The following is a 16,619-nucleotide window of genomic DNA, read 5'->3' as shown; positions in this document are numbered from 1 at the left end:
TGTTTCTGTGTATGTGTGGCTCTGTGTGACTCCCAGAGTGTCTCTGTGTGTGTTTCTCCCATGTGTCTCTCAATGTGTGTGTGTCTGTCTCACTGTGCGTCTGCCTCAGTGTTGCGTGTCTGTTTTTAGGGATTGTGTGAGTGTCTCAGTGTGTCTGTCTCTCAGGGTGTTTGTGTCTCTCAGGGTGTGTGAGTCTCTCTCTCATTATGTCTATGTCTCTAAGCCTGTGTTGGGTTTCACTGTGTGTGTCTCCCAATATTTGTGCCTCTCACTCAGTGTGTATGTCTCTCCCAGTGTGTGTGTCTCTCAGTGCCTATTTCTCCTCCTCTGTGTGGATGTCTGTCTCATTGTGTGTGTCTCTCTCTCTGTGTCTCTCTCAGTGAGTGTGTCCCCTTCAGTGTGAATGTTTCTGATATGTAGCGTGTGTGTGTCTCTCTCTCTGGATGTGTATGTGTCTCAGTGTCTGTGTGTCTCAGTGTGTGTCTCTCAGTGGGTGTGTTTCTGTGTGCCTCTCCATGTATGTGTGTCTCAGTCTGTGTTTTAGTCTCTCTTTGTGTGTATGCCTCGGTCTGTTTCTCTCTCTCTGTGTGGATGTCTCTCTCTCACTCCATGTGAGTGTGTATCTCACTCTGCATGTGTTTCTCTAAGTGTGGGTGTGCCTCTGTCCACGTAGGTGACACTCTCAATTTTTGTGTCTCCATGTGTGTGTCTCAGAATGTGTGACTCTCCGAGTGTTTTTGTCTCAATTTCAGGTTGTGTGTCTCTCTCAGTGTGTGTGACGCGTTCAGTGTGAGGGTTTCTGGTTCTTAGCATGTGTGTCTCTCAGTGTGTATGTTTCTCAGTGTGTGTGTGTCTCCCTGTGAATGTGCGTGTCTCTCTCTTGTGTATGACTCTCAGCGTGTTTGCGTCTCTCTCTCAGTGTGTGTGACTCTCAGTGTGTGTGCCTTGCTCTTTGAGTGTGTGTGTCTCTGAGGGTGCCTGTGTGTGTCTCTCTCAGTGTGTGTTTCTGGTTCTTAGTGTGTGTGTTAACCTCTGTATGTGTATGCGTCTCAGTGTGTGTGTCTCTATCTGTCTCTGAGTAGCCTCTACGTGTATGTATCTCTCAGTCAGTGTTTTAGTCTCTGTTTGTGTGTGTGACTCTTTCTGTGTTTCTCTCTCTCTCTGCCGATGGCTCTTTCTCTGTGTGTGTGTCTGTATCTGTGTGTGTGTGTCTCTGTCAACATGTATGTCACTTGCAATTTGTGTGTCTCCATGTGTGTGTTTCAGAATGTGTGACTCTCTGGCTGTTTGTGTCTCTCTCTCAGGTTGTGTGTCTCTCTCAGTGTGTGTGACTCCTTCAGTGTGAGTGTTTCTGTTTCTTACCCTGTTTGTATGTGTCTCTGTGTGTGTGTATGTCTCTCAGTGTGTGTGTCTCACTGTGAATGTGTACGTCTCTCTGCTGTGTGTGACTCTCAGGGCGTCTGTGTCTCCTTCTCAGAGTGTGTGAGTCTCTCATTCTGTGTGTCTTGCTCTCTGAGTGTGTGTGTCTCTGTGGGCCCCTGTGAGTGTGGCTCTCTCAGTGTGTGTGTGTCTGTTTCTCAGTGTGTATGTGTCTCTGTGTGTGCGTGTCTCTCTCTGTATCTGTATGTGTTTCAGTGTGAGTCTCTGAGTGTGCATGTCTCTCTTGTCTCTCTCTGTTTGGAGACTCTCTCTCAGTGGTGAAGTCTTTCTCTGTGAGTGTTATTTCTCTCTCGCTGTGTTTGTCCCCCTATCTCTCAGCGTGTGCCTGTGTCTCTCTCGGTATGTTTATATCCCGAAGTGTGTGTGTGCGTCTCAGTGTGCGTGTGTCTCACAATATCTGTGTCTCTCTCCCACTGTGTATGTCTCCCTCAGTGTGTGTGTCTCTCAGCATGTGTGTGTCTGTCTCTCTCTCTCAGTTTGTGTGGAGAACTCTCATTGTGTGTGTGTCGTTATGGTGGGTGTTTCTGTGTGTGTGTGTCTCTGTGTGACTCCCACAGTGTCTCTGTGTGTGTTTCTCCCATGTGTCTCTCAATGCGTGTGTGTCTGTCTCACTGTGCGTCTGCCTCAGTGTTGCGTGTCTGTTTTTAGGGATTGTGTGAGTGTCTCAGTGTGTCTGTCTCTCAGGGTGTTTCTGTCTCTCAGGGTGTGTGAGTCTCTCTCTCAGTATGTCTATGTCTCTAAGCCTGTGTGAGGGTTTCACCGTGTGTGTCTCCCAATGTTTGTGCCTCTCACTCAGTGTGTATGTCTCTCCCAGTGTGTGTGTCTCTCAGTGCCTATTTCTCCTCCTCTGTGTGGATGTCTGTCTCATTGTGTGTGTCTCTCTCTGTGTGTCTCTCTCAGTGAGTGTGTCTCCTTCAGTGTGAATGTTTCTGATATGTAGCGTGTGTGTGTCTCTCTCTCTGAATGTGTATGTGTCTCAGTGTGTGTGTGTCTCAGTGTGTGTCTCTCAGTGGCTGTGTTTCTGTGTGCCTCTCCATGTATGTGTGTCTCAGTCTGTGTTTTAGTCTCTCTTTGTGTGTATGCCTCTGTCTGTTTCTCTCTCTCTGTGTGGATGTCTCTCTCTCACTCCATGTGAGTGTGTATCTCACTCTGCATGTGTTTCTCTAAGTGTGGGTGTGCCTCTGTCCACGTAGGTGACACTCTCAATTTTTGTGTCTCCGTGTGTGTGTCTCAGAATGTGTGACTCTCCGAGTGTTTTTGTCTCAATTTCAGGTTGTGTGTCTCTCTCAGTGTGTGTGACGCGTTCAGTGTGAGGGTTTCTGGTTCTTAGCGTGTGTGTCTCTCAGTGTTTATGTTTCTCGGTGTGTGTGTCTCCCTGTGAATGTGTGTGTCTCTCTCTTGTGTATGACTCTCAGCGTGTTTTCGTCTCTCTCTCAGTGTGTGTGACTCTCAGTGTGTGTGCCTTGCTCTTTGAGTGTGTGTGTCTCTGAGGGTGCCTGTGTGTGTCTCTCTCAGTGTGTGTTTCTGGTTCTTAGTGTGTGTGTTAACCTCTGTATGTGTATGTGTCTCAGTGTGTGTGTCTCTATGTGTCTCTGCATTGCCTCTACGTGTATGTATCTCTCAGTCAGTGTTTTAGTCTCTGTTTGTGTGTGTGACTCTTTCTGTGTTTCTCTCTCTCTCTGCGGATGGCTCGTTCTCTGTGTGTGTGTGTGTGTATCTGTGTGTGTGTGTCTCTGTCAACATGTATGTCACTTGCAATTTGTGTGTCTCCATGTGTGTGTTTCAGAATGTGTGACTCTCTGGCTGTTTGTGTCTCTCTCTCAGGTTGTGTGTCTCTCTCAGTGTGTGTGACTCCTTCAGTGTGAGTGTTTCTGTTTCTTACCCTGTTTGTGTGTGTCTCTGTGGGTGTGTATGTCTCTCAGTGTGTGTGTCTCACTGTGAATGTGTACGTCTCTCTGCTGTGTGTGTCTCTCAGGGCGTTTGTGTCTCCTTTTCAGTGTGTGTGACTCTCTCATTCTGTGTGTCTTGCTCTCTGAGTGTGTGTGTCTCTGTGGGCCCCTGTGAGTGTGGCTCTCTCAGTGTGTGTCTGTTTCTCAGTGTGTATGTGTCTCTGTGTGTGCGTGTCTCTCTCTGTATCTGTATGTGTTTCAGTGTGAGTCTCTGAGTGTGCATGTCTCTCTTGTCTCTCTCTGTTTGGAGACTCTCTCTCACTGGTGAAATTTTTCTCTGTGAGTGTATTTCTCTCTTGCTGTGCTTGTCCCCCTATCTCTCAGTGTGTGCGTGTGTCTCTCTCTGTATGTTTATGTCCCTAAGTGTGTGTGTTCATCTCAGTGTGTGTGTGTCTCACAATATCTGTGTCTCTCTCCCACTGTGTATGTCTCCCTCAGTGTGTGTGTCTCTCAGCATGTGTGTGTCTGTCTCTCTCTCTCAGTTTGTGTGGAGAACTCTCATTGTGTGTGTGTCTCTTTGGTGTGTGTTTCTGTGTATGTGTGGCTCTGTGTGACTCCCAGAGTGTCTCTGTGTGTGTTTCTCCCATGTGTCACTCAATGTGTGTGTGTCTGTCTCACTGTGCGTCTGCCTCAGTGTTGCGTGTCTGTTTTTAGGGATTGTGTGAGTGTCTCAGTGTGTCTGTCTCTCAGGGTGTTTGTGTCTCTCAGGGTGTGTGAGTCTCTCTCTCAGTATGTCTATGTCTCTAAGCCTGTGTGTGGGTTTCACCGTGTGTGTCTCCCAATATTTGTGCCTCTCACTCAGTGTGTATGTCTCTCCCAGTGTGTGTGTCTCTCAGTGCCTATTTCTCCTCCTCTGTGTGCATGTCTGTCTCATTGTGTGTGTCTCTCTCTGTGTGTCTCTCTCAGTGAGTGTGTCTCCTTCAGTGTGAATGTTTCTGATATGTAGCGTGTGCGTGTCTCTCTCTCTGAATGTGTATGTGTCTCAGTGTCTGTGTGTCTCAGTGTGTGTCTCTCAGTGGGTGTGTTTCTGTGTGCCTCTCCATGTATGTGTGTCTCAGTCTGTGTTTTAGTCTCTCTTTGTGTGTATGCCTCGGTCTGTTTCTCTCTCTCTGTGTGGATGTCTCTCTCTCACTCCATGTGAGTGTGTATCTCACTCTGCATGTGTTTCTCTAAGTGTGGGTGTGCCTCTGTCCACGTAGGTGACACTCTCAATTTTTGTGTCTCAGAATGTGTGACTCTCCGAGTGTTTTTGTCTCAATTTCAGGTTGTGTGTCTCTCTCAGTGTGTGTGACGCGTTCAGTGTGAGGGTTTCTGGTTCTTAGCGTGTGTGTCTCTCAGTGTGTATGTTTCTCAGTGTGTGTGTGTCTCCCTGTGAATGTGCGTGTCTCTCTCTTGTATATGACTCTCAGCGTGTTTGCGTCTCTCTCTCAGTGTGTGTGACTCTCAGTGTGTGTGCCTTGCTCTTTGAGTGTGTGTGTCTCTGAGGGTGCCTGTGTGTGTCTCTCTCAGTGTGTGTTTCTGGTTCTTAGTGTGTGTGTTAACCTCTGTATGTGTATGTGTCTCAGTGTGTGTGTCTCTACGTCTCTGCATTGCCTCTATGTGTATGTATCTCTCAGTCAGTGTTTTAGTCTCTGTTTGTGTGTGTGACTCTTTCTGTGTTTCTCTCTCTCTCTGCCGATGGCTCTTTCTCTGTGTGTGTGTGTGTATCTGTGTGTGTGTGTCTCTGTCAACATGTATGTCACCTGCAATTTGTGTGTCTCCATGTGTGTGTTTCAGAATGTGTGACTCTCCGGCTGTTTGTGTCTCTCTCTCAGGTTGTGTGTCTCTCTCAGTGTGTGTGACTCCTTCAGTGTGAGTGTTTCTGTTTCTTACCCTGTTTGTGTGTGTCTCTGTGTGTGTGTATGTCTCTCAGTGTGTGTGTCTCACTGTGAATGTGTACGTCTCTCTGCTGTGTGTGACTCTCAGGGCGTCTGTGTCTCCTTCTCAGAGTGTGTGAGTCTCTCATTCTGTGTGTCTTGCTCTCTGAGTGTGTGTGTCTCTGTGGGCCCCTGTGAGTGTGGCTCTCTCAGTGTGTGTGTGTCTGTTTCTCAGTGTGTATGTGTCTCTGTGTGTGCGTGTCTCTCTCTGTATCTGTATGTGTTTCAGTGTGAGTCTCTGAGTGTGCATGTCTCTCTTGTCTCTCTCTGTTTGGAGACTCTCTCTCAGTGGTGAAGTCTTTCTCTGTGAGTGTTATTTCTCTCTCGCTGTGTTTGTCCCCCTATCTCTCAGCGTGTGCCTGTGTCTCTCTCGGTATGTTTATATGCCGAAGTGTGTGTGTGCGTCTCAGTGTGCGTGTGTCTCACAATATCTGTGTCTCTCTCCCACTGTGTATGTCTCCCTCAGTGTGTGTGTCTCTCAGCATGTGTGTGTCTGTCTCTCTCTCTCAGTTTGTGTGGAGAACTCTCATTGTGTGTGTGTCGTTATGGTGGGTGTTTCTGTGTGTGTGTGTCTCTGTGTGACTCCCACAGTGTCTCTGTGTGTGTTTCTCCCATGTGTCTCTCAATGTGTGTGTGTCTGTCTCACTGTGCGTCTGCCTCAGTGTTGCGTGTCTGTTTTTAGGGATTGTGTGAGTGTCTCAGTGTGTCTGTCTCTCAGGGTGTTTGTGTCTCTCAGGGTGTGTGAGTCTCTCTCTCAGTATGTCTCTGTCTCTAAGCCTGTGTGTGGGTTTCACCGTGTGTGTCTCCCAATGTTTGTGCCTCTCACTCAGTGTGTATGTCTCTCCCAGTGTGTGTGTCTCTCAGTGCCTATTTCTCCTCCTCTGTGTGGATGTCTGTCTCATTGTGTGTGTCTCTCTCTCTGTGTCTCTCTCAGTGAGTGTGTCTCCTTCAATGTGAATGTTTCTGATATGTAGCGTGTGTGTGTCTCTCTCTCTGAATGTGTATGTGTCTCAGTGTGTGTGTGTCTCAGTGTGTGTCTCTCAGTGGCTGTGTTTCTGTGTGCCTCTCCATGTATGTGTGTCTCAGTCTGTGTTTTAGTCTCTCTTTGTGTGTATGCCTCTGTCTGTTTCTCTCTCTCTGTGTGGATGTCTCTCTCTCACTCCATGTGAGTGTGTATCTCACTCTGCATGTGTTTCTCTAAGTGTGGGTGTGCCTCTGTCCACGTAGGTGACACTCTCAATTTTTGTGTCTCAGAATGTGTGACTCTCCGAGTGTTTTTGTCTCAATTTCAGGTTGTGTGTCTCTCTCAGTGTGTGTGACGCGTTCAGTGTGAGGGTTTCTGGTTCTTAGCGTGTGTGTCTCTCAGTGTGTATGTTTCTCGGTGTGTGTGTCTCCCTGTGAATGTTTGTGTCTCTCTCTTGTGTATGACTCTCAGCGTGTTTGCGTCTCTCTCTCAGTGTGTGTGACTCTCAGTGTGTGTGCCTTGCTCTTTGAGTGTGTGTGTCTCTGAGGGTGCCTGTGTGTGTCTCTCTCAGTGTGTGTTTCTGGTTCTTAGTGTGTGTGTTAACCTCTGTATGTGTATGTGTCTCAGTGTGTGTGTCTCTATGTGTCTCTGCATTGCCTCTACGTGTATGTATCTCTCAGTCAGTGTTTTAGTCTCTGTTTGTGTGTGTGACTCTTTCTGTGTTTCTCTCTCTCTCTGCGGATGGCTCGTTCTCTGTGTGTGTGTGTGTGTATCTGTGTGTGTGTGTCTCTGTCAACATGTATGTCACTTGCAATTTGTGTGTCTCCATGTGTGTGTTTCAGAATGTGTGACTCTCTGGCTGTTTGTGTCTCTCTCTCAGGTTGTGTGTCTCTCTCAGTGTGTGTGACTCCTTCAGTGTGAGTGTTTCTGTTTCTTACCCTGTTTGTGTGTTTCTCTGTTTGTGTGTATGTCTCTCAGTGTGTGTGTATCACTGTGAATGTGTACATCTCTCTGCTGTGTGTGTCTCTCACGGCGTCTGTGTCTCCTTCTCAGTGTGTGTGACTCTCTCATTCTGTGTGTCTTGCTCTCTGAGTGTGTGTGTCTCTGTGGCCCCCTGTGAGTGTGGCTCTCTCAGTGTGTGTCTGTTTCTCAGTGTGTATGTGTCTCTGTGTGTGCGTGTCTCTCTCTATATCTGTATGTGTTTCAGTGTGAGTCTCTGAGTGTGCATGTCTCTCTTATCTCTCTCTGTTTGGAGACTCTCTCTCAGTGGTGAAGTCTTTCTCTGTGAGTGTTATTTCTCTCTCGCTGTGTTTGTCCCCCTCTCTCTCAGCGTGTGCCTGTGTCTCTCTCTGTATGTTTATATCCCGAAGTGTGTGTGTGCGTCTCAGTGTGCGTGTGTCTCACAATATCTGTGTCTCTCTCCCACTGTGTATGTCTTCCTCAGTGTGTGTGTCTCTCAGCATGTGTGTGTCTGTCTCTCTCTCTCAGTTTGTGTGGAGAACTCTCATTGTGTGTGTGTCGTTATGGTTGGTGTTTCTGTGTGTGTGTGTCTCTGTGTGACTCCCACAGTGTCTCTGTGTGTGTTTCTCCCATGTGTCTCTCAATGTGTGTGTGTCTGTCTCACTGTGCGTCTGCCTCAGTGTTGCGTGTCTGTTTTTAGGGATTGTGTGAGTGTCTCAGTGTGTCTGTCTCTCAGGGTGTTTGTGTCTCTCAGGGTGTGTGAGTCTCTCTCTCAGTATGTCTATGTCTCTAAGCCTGTGTGTGGGTTTCACCGTGTGTGTCTCCCAATGTTTGTGCCTCTCACTCAGTGTGAATGTCTCTCCCAGTGTGTGTGTCTCTCAGTGCCTATTTCTCCTCCTCTGTGTGGATGTCTGTCTCATTGTGTGTGTCTCTCTCTGTGTGTCTCTCTCAGTGAGTGTGTCTCCTTCAGTGTGAATGTTTCTGATATGTAGCGTGTGTGTGTCTCTCTCTCTGAATGTGTATGTGTCTCAGTGTCTGTGTGTCTCAGTGTGTGTCTCTCAGTGGCTGTGTTTCTGTGTGCCTCTCCATGTATGTGTGTCTCAGTCTGTGTTTTAGTCTCTCTTTGTGTGTATGCCTCTGTCTGTTTCTCTCTCTCTGTGTGGATGTCTCTCTCTCACTCCATGTGAGTGTGTATCTCACTCTGCATGTGTTTCTCTAAGTGTGGGTGTGCCTCTGTCCACATAGGTGACACTCTCAATTTTTGTGTCTCCGTGTGTGTGTCTCAGAATGTGTGACTCTCCGAGTGTTTTTGTCTCAATTTCAGGTTGTGTGTCTCTCTCAGTGTGTGTGACGCGTTCAGTGTGAGGGTTTCTGGTTCTTAGCGTGTGTGTCTCTCAGTGTTTATGTTTCTCGGTGTGTGTGTCTCCCTGTGAATGTGCGTGTCTCTCTCTTGTGTATGACTCTCAGCGTGTTTGCGTCTCTCTCTCAGTGTGTGTGACTCTCAGTGTGTGTGCCTTGCTCTTTGAGTGTGTGTGTCTCTGAGGGTGCCTGTGTGTGTCTCTCTCAGTGTGTGTTTCTGGTTCTTAGTGTGTGTGTTAACCTCTGTATGTGTATGTGTCTCAGTGTGTGTGTCTCTATGTGTCTCTGCATTGCCTCTACGTGTATGTATCTCTCAGTCAGTGCTTTGGTCTCTGTTTGTGTGTGTGACTCTTTCTGTGTTTCTCTCTCTCTCTGCGGATGGCTCGTTCTCTGTGTGTGTGTGTGTGTATCTGTGTGTGTGTGTCTCTGTCAACATGTATGTCACTTGCAATTTGTGTGTCTCCATGTGTGTGTTTCAGAATGTGTGACTCTCCGGCTGTTTGTGTCTCTCTCTCAGGTTGTGTGTCTCTATCTCAGGTTGTGTGTCTCTCTCAGTGTGTGTGACTCCTTCAGTGTGAGTGTTTCTGTTTCTTACCCTGTTTGTGTGTGTCTCTGTGTGTGTGTATGTCTCTCAGTGTGTGTGTCTCACTGTGAATGTGTACGTCTCTCTGCTGTGTGTGACTCTCAGGGCGTCTGTGTCTCCTTCTCAGAGTGTGTGAGTCTCTCATTCTGTGTGTCTTGCTCTCTGAGTGTGTGTGTCTCTGTGGGCCCCTGTGAGTGTGGCTCTCTCAGTGTGTGTGTGTCTGTTTCTCAGTGTGTATGTGTCTCTGTGTGTGCGTGTCTCTCTCTGTATCTGTATGTGTTTCAGTGTGAGTCTCTGAGTGTGCATGTCTCTCTTGTCTCTCTCTGTTTGGAGACTCTCTCAGTGGTGAAGTCTATCTCTGTGAGTGTTATTTCTCTCTCGCTGTGTTTGTCCCCCTATCTCTCAGCGTGTGCCTGTGTCTCTCTCTGTATGTTTATATCCCGAAGTGTGTGTGTGCGTCTCAGTGTGCGTGTGTCTCACAATATCTGTGTCTCTCTCCCACTGTGTATGTCTCCCTCAGTGTGTGTGTCTCTCAGCATGTGTGTGTCTGTCTCTCTCTCTCAGTTTGTGTGGAGAACTCTCATTGTGTGTGTGTCGTTATGGTGGGTGTTTCTGTGTGTGTGTGTCTCTGTGTGACTCCCACAGTGTCTCTGTGTCTGTTTCTCCCATGTGTCTTTCTGTGTGTGTGTGTCTGTCTCACTGTGCGTCTGCCTCAGTGTTGCGTGTCTGTTTTTAGGGATTGTGTGAGTGTCTCAGTGTGTCTGTCTCTCAGGGTGTTTGTGTCTCTCAGGGTGTGTGAGTCTCTCTCTCAGTATGTCTCTGTCTCTAAGCCTGTGTGTGGGTTTCACCGTGTGTGTCTCCCAATGTTTGTGCCTCTCACTCAGTGTGTATGTCTCTCCCAGTGTGTGTGTCTCTCAGTGCCTATTTCTCCTCCTCTGTGTGGATGTCTGTCTCATTGTGTGTGTCTCTCTCTCTGTGTCTCTCTAAGTGAGTGTGTCTCCTTCAGTGTGAATGTTTCTGATATGTAGCGTGTGTGTGTCTCTCTCTCTGAATGTGTATGTGTCTCAGTGTCTGTGTGTCTCAGTGTGTGTCTCTCAGTGGCTGTGTTTCTGTGTGCCTCTCCATGTATGTGTGTCTCAGTCTGTGTTTTAGTCTCTCTTTGTGTGTATGCCTCTGTCTGTTTCTCTCTCTCTGTGTGGATGTCTCTCTCTCACTCCATGTGAGTGTGTATCTCACTCTGCATGTGTTTCTCTAAGTGTGGGTGTGCCTCTGTCCACGTAGGTGACACTCTCAATTTTTGTGTCTCAGAATGTGTGACTCTCCGAGTGTTTTTGTCTCAATTTCAGGTTGTGTGTCTCTCTCAGTGTGTGTGACGCGTTCAGTGTGAGGGTTTCTGGTTCTTAGCGTGTGTGTCTCTCAGTGTGTATGTTTCTCAGTGTGTGTGTGTCTCCCTGTGAATGTGCGTGTCTCTCTCTTGTATATGACTCTCAGCGTGTTTGCGTCTCTCTCTCAGTGTGTGTGACTCTCAGTGTGTGTGCCTTGCTCTTTGAGTGTGTGTGTCTCTGAGGGTGCCTGTGTGTGTCTCTCTCAGTGTGTGTTTCTGGTTCTTAGTGTGTGTGTTAACCTCTGTATGTGTATGTGTCTCAGTGTGTGTGTCTCTACGTCTCTGCATTGCCTCTATGTGTATGTATCTCTCAGTCAGTGTTTTAGTCTCTGTTTGTGTGTGTGACTCTTTCTGTGTTTCTCTCTCTCTCTGCCGATGGCTCTTTCTCTGTGTGTGTGTGTGTATCTGTGTGTGTGTGTCTCTGTCAACATGTATGTCACCTGCAATTTGTGTGTCTCCATGTGTGTGTTTCAGAATGTGTGACTCTCCGGCTGTTTGTGTCTCTCTCTCAGGTTGTGTGTCTCTCTCAGTGTGTGTGACTCCTTCAGTGTGAGTGTTTCTGTTTCTTACCCTGTTTGTGTGTGTCTCTGTGTGTGTGTATGTCTCTCAGTGTGTGTGTCTCACTGTGAATGTGTACGTCTCTCTGCTGTGTGTGACTCTCAGGGCGTCTGTGTCTCCTTCTCAGAGTGTGTGAGTCTCTCATTCTGTGTGTCTTGCTCTCTGAGTGTGTGTGTCTCTGTGGGCCCCTGTGAGTGTGGCTCTCTCAGTGTGTGTGTGTCTGTTTCTCAGTGTGTATGTGTCTCTGTGTGTGCGTGTCTCTCTCTGTATCTGTATGTGTTTCAGTGTGAGTCTCTGAGTGTGCATGTCTCTCTTGTCTCTCTCTGTTTGGAGACTCTCTCTCAGTGGTGAAGTCTTTCTCTGTGAGTGTTATTTCTCTCTCGCTGTGTTTGTCCCCCTATCTCTCAGCGTGTGCCTGTGTCTCTCTCGGTATGTTTATATGCCGAAGTGTGTGTGTGCGTCTCAGTGTGCGTGTGTCTCACAATATCTGTGTCTCTCTCCCACTGTGTATGTCTCCCTCAGTGTGTGTGTCTCTCAGCATGTGTGTGTCTGTCTCTCTCTCTCAGTTTGTGTGGAGAACTCTCATTGTGTGTGTGTCGTTATGGTGGGTGTTTCTGTGTGTGTGTGTCTCTGTGTGACTCCCACAGTGTCTCTGTGTGTGTTTCTCCCATGTGTCTCTCAATGTGTGTGTGTCTGTCTCACTGTGCGTCTGCCTCAGTGTTGCGTGTCTGTTTTTAGGGATTGTGTGAGTGTCTCAGTGTGTCTGTCTCTCAGGGTGTTTGTGTCTCTCAGGGTGTGTGAGTCTCTCTCTCAGTATGTCTCTGTCTCTAAGCCTGTGTGTGGGTTTCACCGTGTGTGTCTCCCAATGTTTGTGCCTCTCACTCAGTGTGTATGTCTCTCCCAGTGTGTGTGTCTCTCAGTGCCTATTTCTCCTCCTCTGTGTGGATGTCTGTCTCATTGTGTGTCTCTCTCTCTGTGTCTCTCTCAGTGAGTGTGTCTCCTTCAATGTGAATGTTTCTGATATGTAGCGTGTGTGTGTCTCTCTCTCTGAATGTGTATGTGTCTCAGTGTGTGTGTGTCTCAGTGTGTGTCTCTCAGTGGCTGTGTTTCTGTGTGCCTCTCCATGTATGTGTGTCTCAGTCTGTGTTTTAGTCTCTCTTTGTGTGTATGCCTCTGTCTGTTTCTCTCTCTCTGTGTGGATGTCTCTCTCTCACTCCATGTGAGTGTGTATCTCACTCTGCATGTGTTTCTCTAAGTGTGGGTGTGCCTCTGTCCACGTAGGTGACACTCTCAATTTTTGTGTCTCAGAATGTGTGACTCTCCGAGTGTTTTTGTCTCAATTTCAGGTTGTGTGTCTCTCTCAGTGTGTGTGACGCCTTCAGTGTGAGGGTTTCTGGTTCTTAGCGTGTGTGTCTCTCAGTGTGTATGTTTCTCGGTGTGTGTGTCTCCCTGTGAATGTTTGTGTCTCCCTCTTGTGTATGACTCTCAGCGTGTTTGCGTCTCTCTCTCAGTGTGTGTGACTCTCAGTGTGTGTGCCTTGCTCTTTGAGTGTGTGTGTCTCTGAGGGTGCCTGTGTGTGTCTCTCTCAGTGTGTGTTTCTGGTTCTTAGTGTGTGTGTTAACCTCTGTATGTGTATGTGTCTCAGTGTGTGTGTCTCTATGTGTCTCTGCATTGCCTCTACGTGTATGTATCTCTCAGTCAGTGTTTTAGTCTCTGTTTGTGTGTGTGACTCTTTCTGTGTTTCTCTCTCTCTCTGCGGATGGCTCGTTCTCTGTGTGTGTGTGTGTGTATCTGTGTGTGTGTGTCTCTGTCAACATGTATGTCACTTGCAATTTGTGTGTCTCCATGTGTGTGTTTCAGAATGTGTGACTCTCCGGCTGTTTGTGTCTCTCTCTCAGGTTGTGTGTCTCTCTCAGTGTGTGTGACTCCTTCAGTGTGAGTGTTTCTGTTTCTTACCCTGTTTGTGTGTTTCTCTGTTTGTGTGTATGTCTCTCAGTGTGTGTGTATCACTGTGAATGTGTACATCTCTCTGCTGTGTGTGTCTCTCACGGCGTCTGTGTCTCCTTCTCAGTGTGTGTGACTCTCTCATTCTGTGTGTCTTGCTCTCTGAGTGTGTGTGTCTCTGTGGCCCCCTGTGAGTGTGGCTCTCTCAGTGTGTGTCTGTTTCTCAGTGTGTATGTGTCTCTGTGTGTGCGTGTCTCTCTCTATATCTGTATGTGTTTCAGTGTGAGTCTCTGAGTGTGCATGTCTCTCTTATCTCTCTCTGTTTGGAGACTCTCTCTCAGTGGTGAAGTCTTTCTCTGTGAGTGTTATTTCTCTCTCGCTGTGTTTGTCCCCCTCTCTCTCAGCGTGTGCCTGTGTCTCTCTCTGTATGTTTATATCCCGAAGTGTGTGTGTGCGTCTCAGTGTGCGTGTGTCTCACAATATCTGTGTCTCTCTCCCACTGTGTATGTCTTCCTCAGTGTGTGTGTCTCTCAGCATGTGTGTGTCTGTCTCTCTCTCTCAGTTTGTGTGGAGAACTCTCATTGTGTGTGTGTCGTTATGGTGGGTGTTTCTGTGTGTGTGTGTCTCTGTGTGACTCCCACAGTGTCTCTGTGTGTGTTTCTCCCATGTGTCTCTCAATGTGTGTGTGTCTGTCTCACTGTGCGTCTGCCTCAGTGTTGCGTGTCTGTTTTTAGGGATTGTGTGAGTGTCTCAGTGTGTCTGTCTCTCAGGGTGTTTGTGTCTCTCAGGGTGTGTGAGTCTCTCTCTCAGTATGTCTATGTCTCTAAGCCTGTGTGTGGGTTTCACCGTGTGTGTCTCCCAATGTTTGTGCCTCTCACTCAGTGTGAATGTCTCTCCCAGTGTGTGTGTCTCTCAGTGCCTATTTCTCCTCCTCTGTGTGGATGTCTGTCTCATTGTGTGTGTCTCTCTCTGTGTGTCTCTCTCAGTGAGTGTGTCTCCTTTAGTGTGAATGTTTCTGATATGTAGCGTGTGTGTGTCTCTCTCTCTGAATGTGTATGTGTCTCAGTGTCTGTGTGTCTCAGTGTGTGTCTCTCAGTGGCTGTGTTTCTGTGTGCCTCTCCATGTATGTGTGTCTCAGTCTGTGTTTTAGTCTCTCTTTGTGTGTATGCCTCTGTCTGTTTCTCTCTCTCTGTGTGGATGTCTCTCTCTCACTCCATGTGAGTGTGTATCTCACTCTGCATGTGTTTCTCTAAGTGTGGGTGTGCCTCTGTCCACATAGGTGACACTCTCAATTTTTGTGTCTCCGTGTGTGTGTCTCAGAATGTGTGACTCTCCGAGTGTTTTTGTCTCAATTTCAGGTTGTGTGTCTCTCTCAGTGTGTGTGACGCGTTCAGTGTGAGGGTTTCTGGTTCTTAGCGTGTGTGTCTCTCAGTGTTTATGTTTCTCGGTGTGTGTGTCTCCCTGTGAATGTGCGTGTCTCTCTCTTGTGTATGACTCTCAGCGTGTTTGCGTCTCTCTCTCAGTGTGTGTGACTCTCAGTGTGTGTGCCTTGCTCTTTGAGTGTGTGTGTCTCTGAGGGTGCCTGTGTGTGTCTCTCTCAGTGTGTGTTTCTGGTTCTTAGTGTGTGTGTTAACCTCTGTATGTGTATGTGTCTCAGTGTGTGTGTCTCTATGTGTCTCTGCATTGCCTCTACGTGTATGTATCTCTCAGTCAGTGCTTTGGTCTCTGTTTGTGTGTGTGACTCTTTCTGTGTTTCTCTCTCTCTCTGCGGATGGCTCGTTCTCTGTGTGTGTGTGTGTGTATCTGTGTGTGTGTGTCTCTCTCAACATGTATGTCACTTGCAATTTGTGTGTCTCCATGTGTGTGTTTCAGAATGTGTGACTCTCCGGCTGTTTGTGTCTCTCTCTCAGGTTGTGTGTCTCTATCTCAGGTTGTGTGTCTCTCTCAGTGTGTGTGACTCCTTCAGTGTGAGTGTTTCTGTTTCTTACCCTGTTTGTGTGTGTCTCTGTGTGTGTGTATGTCTCTCAGTGTGTGTGTCTCACTGTGAATGTGTACGTCTCTCTGCTGTGTGTGACTCTCAGGGCGTCTGTGTCTCCTTCTCAGAGTGTGTGAGTCTCTCATTCTGTGTGTCTTGCTCTCTGAGTGTGTGTGTCTCTGTGGGCCCCTGTGAGTGTGGCTCTCTCAGTGTGTGTGTGTCTGTTTCTCAGTGTGTATGTGTCTCTGTGTGTGCGTGTCTCTCTCTGTATCTGTATGTGTTTCAGTGTGAGTCTCTGAGTGTGCATGTCTCTCTTGTCTCTCTCTGTTTGGAGACTCTCTCTCAGTGGTGAAGTCTATCTCTGTGAGTGTTATTTCTCTCTCGCTGTGTTTGTCCCCCTATCTCTCAGCGTGTGCCTGTGTCTCTCTCTGTATGTTTATATCCCGAAGTGTGTGTGTGCGTCTCAGTGTGCGTGTGTCTCACAATATCTGTGTCTCTCTCCCACTGTGTATGTCTCCCTCAGTGTGTGTGTCTCTCAGCATGTGTGTGTCTGTCTCTCTCTCTCAGTTTGTGTGGAGAACTCTCATTGTGTGTGTGTCGTTATGGTGGGTGTTTCTGTGTGTGTGTGTCTCTGTGTGACTCCCACAGTGTCTCTGTGTCTGTTTCTCCCATGTGTCTTTCTGTGTGTGTGTGTCTGTCTCACTGTGCGTCTGCCTCAGTGTTGCGTGTCTGTTTTTAGGGATTGTGTGAGTGTCTCAGTGTGTCTGTCTCTCAGGGTGTTTGTGTCTCTAAGGGTGTGTGAGTCTCTCTCTCAGTATGTCTCTGTCTCTAAGCCTGTGTGTGGGTTTCACCGTGTGTGTCTCCCAATGTTTGTGCCTCTCACTCAGTGTGTATGTCTCTCCCAGTGTGTTTGTCTCTCAGTGCCTATTTCTCCTCCTCTGTGTGGATGTCTGTCTCATTGTGTGTGTCTCTCTCTCTGTGTCTCTCTAAGTGAGTGTGTCTCCTTCAGTGTGAATGTTTCTGATATGTAGCGTGTGTGTGTCTCTCTCTCTGAATGTGTATGTGTCTCAGTGTCTGTGTGTCTCAGTGTGTGTCTCTCAGTGGCTGTGTTTCTGTGTGCCTCTCCATGTATGTGTGTCTCAGTCTGTGTTTTAGTCTCTCTTTGTGTGTATGCCTCTGTCTGTTTCTCTCTCTCTGTGTGGATGTCTCTCTCTCACTCCATGTGAGTGTGTATCTCACTCTGCATGTGTTTCTCTAAGTGTGGGTGTGCCTCTGTCCACGTAGGTGACACTCTCAATTTTTGTGTCTCCGTGTGTGTGTCTCAGAATGTGTGACTCTCCGAGTGTTTTTGTCTCAATTTCAGGTTGTGTGTCTCTCTCAGTGTGTGTGACGCGTTCAGTGTGAGGGTTTCTGGTTCTTAGCGTGTGTGTCTCTCAGTGTGTATGTTTCTCGGTGTGTGTGTCTCCCTGTGAATGGTTGTGTCTCTCTCTTGTGTATGACTCTCAGCGTGTTTGCGTCTCTCTCTCAGTGTGTGTGACTCTCAGTGTGTGTGCCTTGCTCTTTGAGTGTGTGTGTCTCTGAGGGTGC

Source organism: Budorcas taxicolor, chromosome X (genome assembly GCF_023091745.1).
Source record: "Budorcas taxicolor isolate Tak-1 chromosome X, Takin1.1, whole genome shotgun sequence".
NCBI classification, from domain to species: domain Eukaryota; kingdom Metazoa; phylum Chordata; class Mammalia; order Artiodactyla; family Bovidae; genus Budorcas; species Budorcas taxicolor.
The sequence above is the reverse complement of the archived record's forward strand: the minus strand, read 5'-3'. Positions refer to the sequence as shown.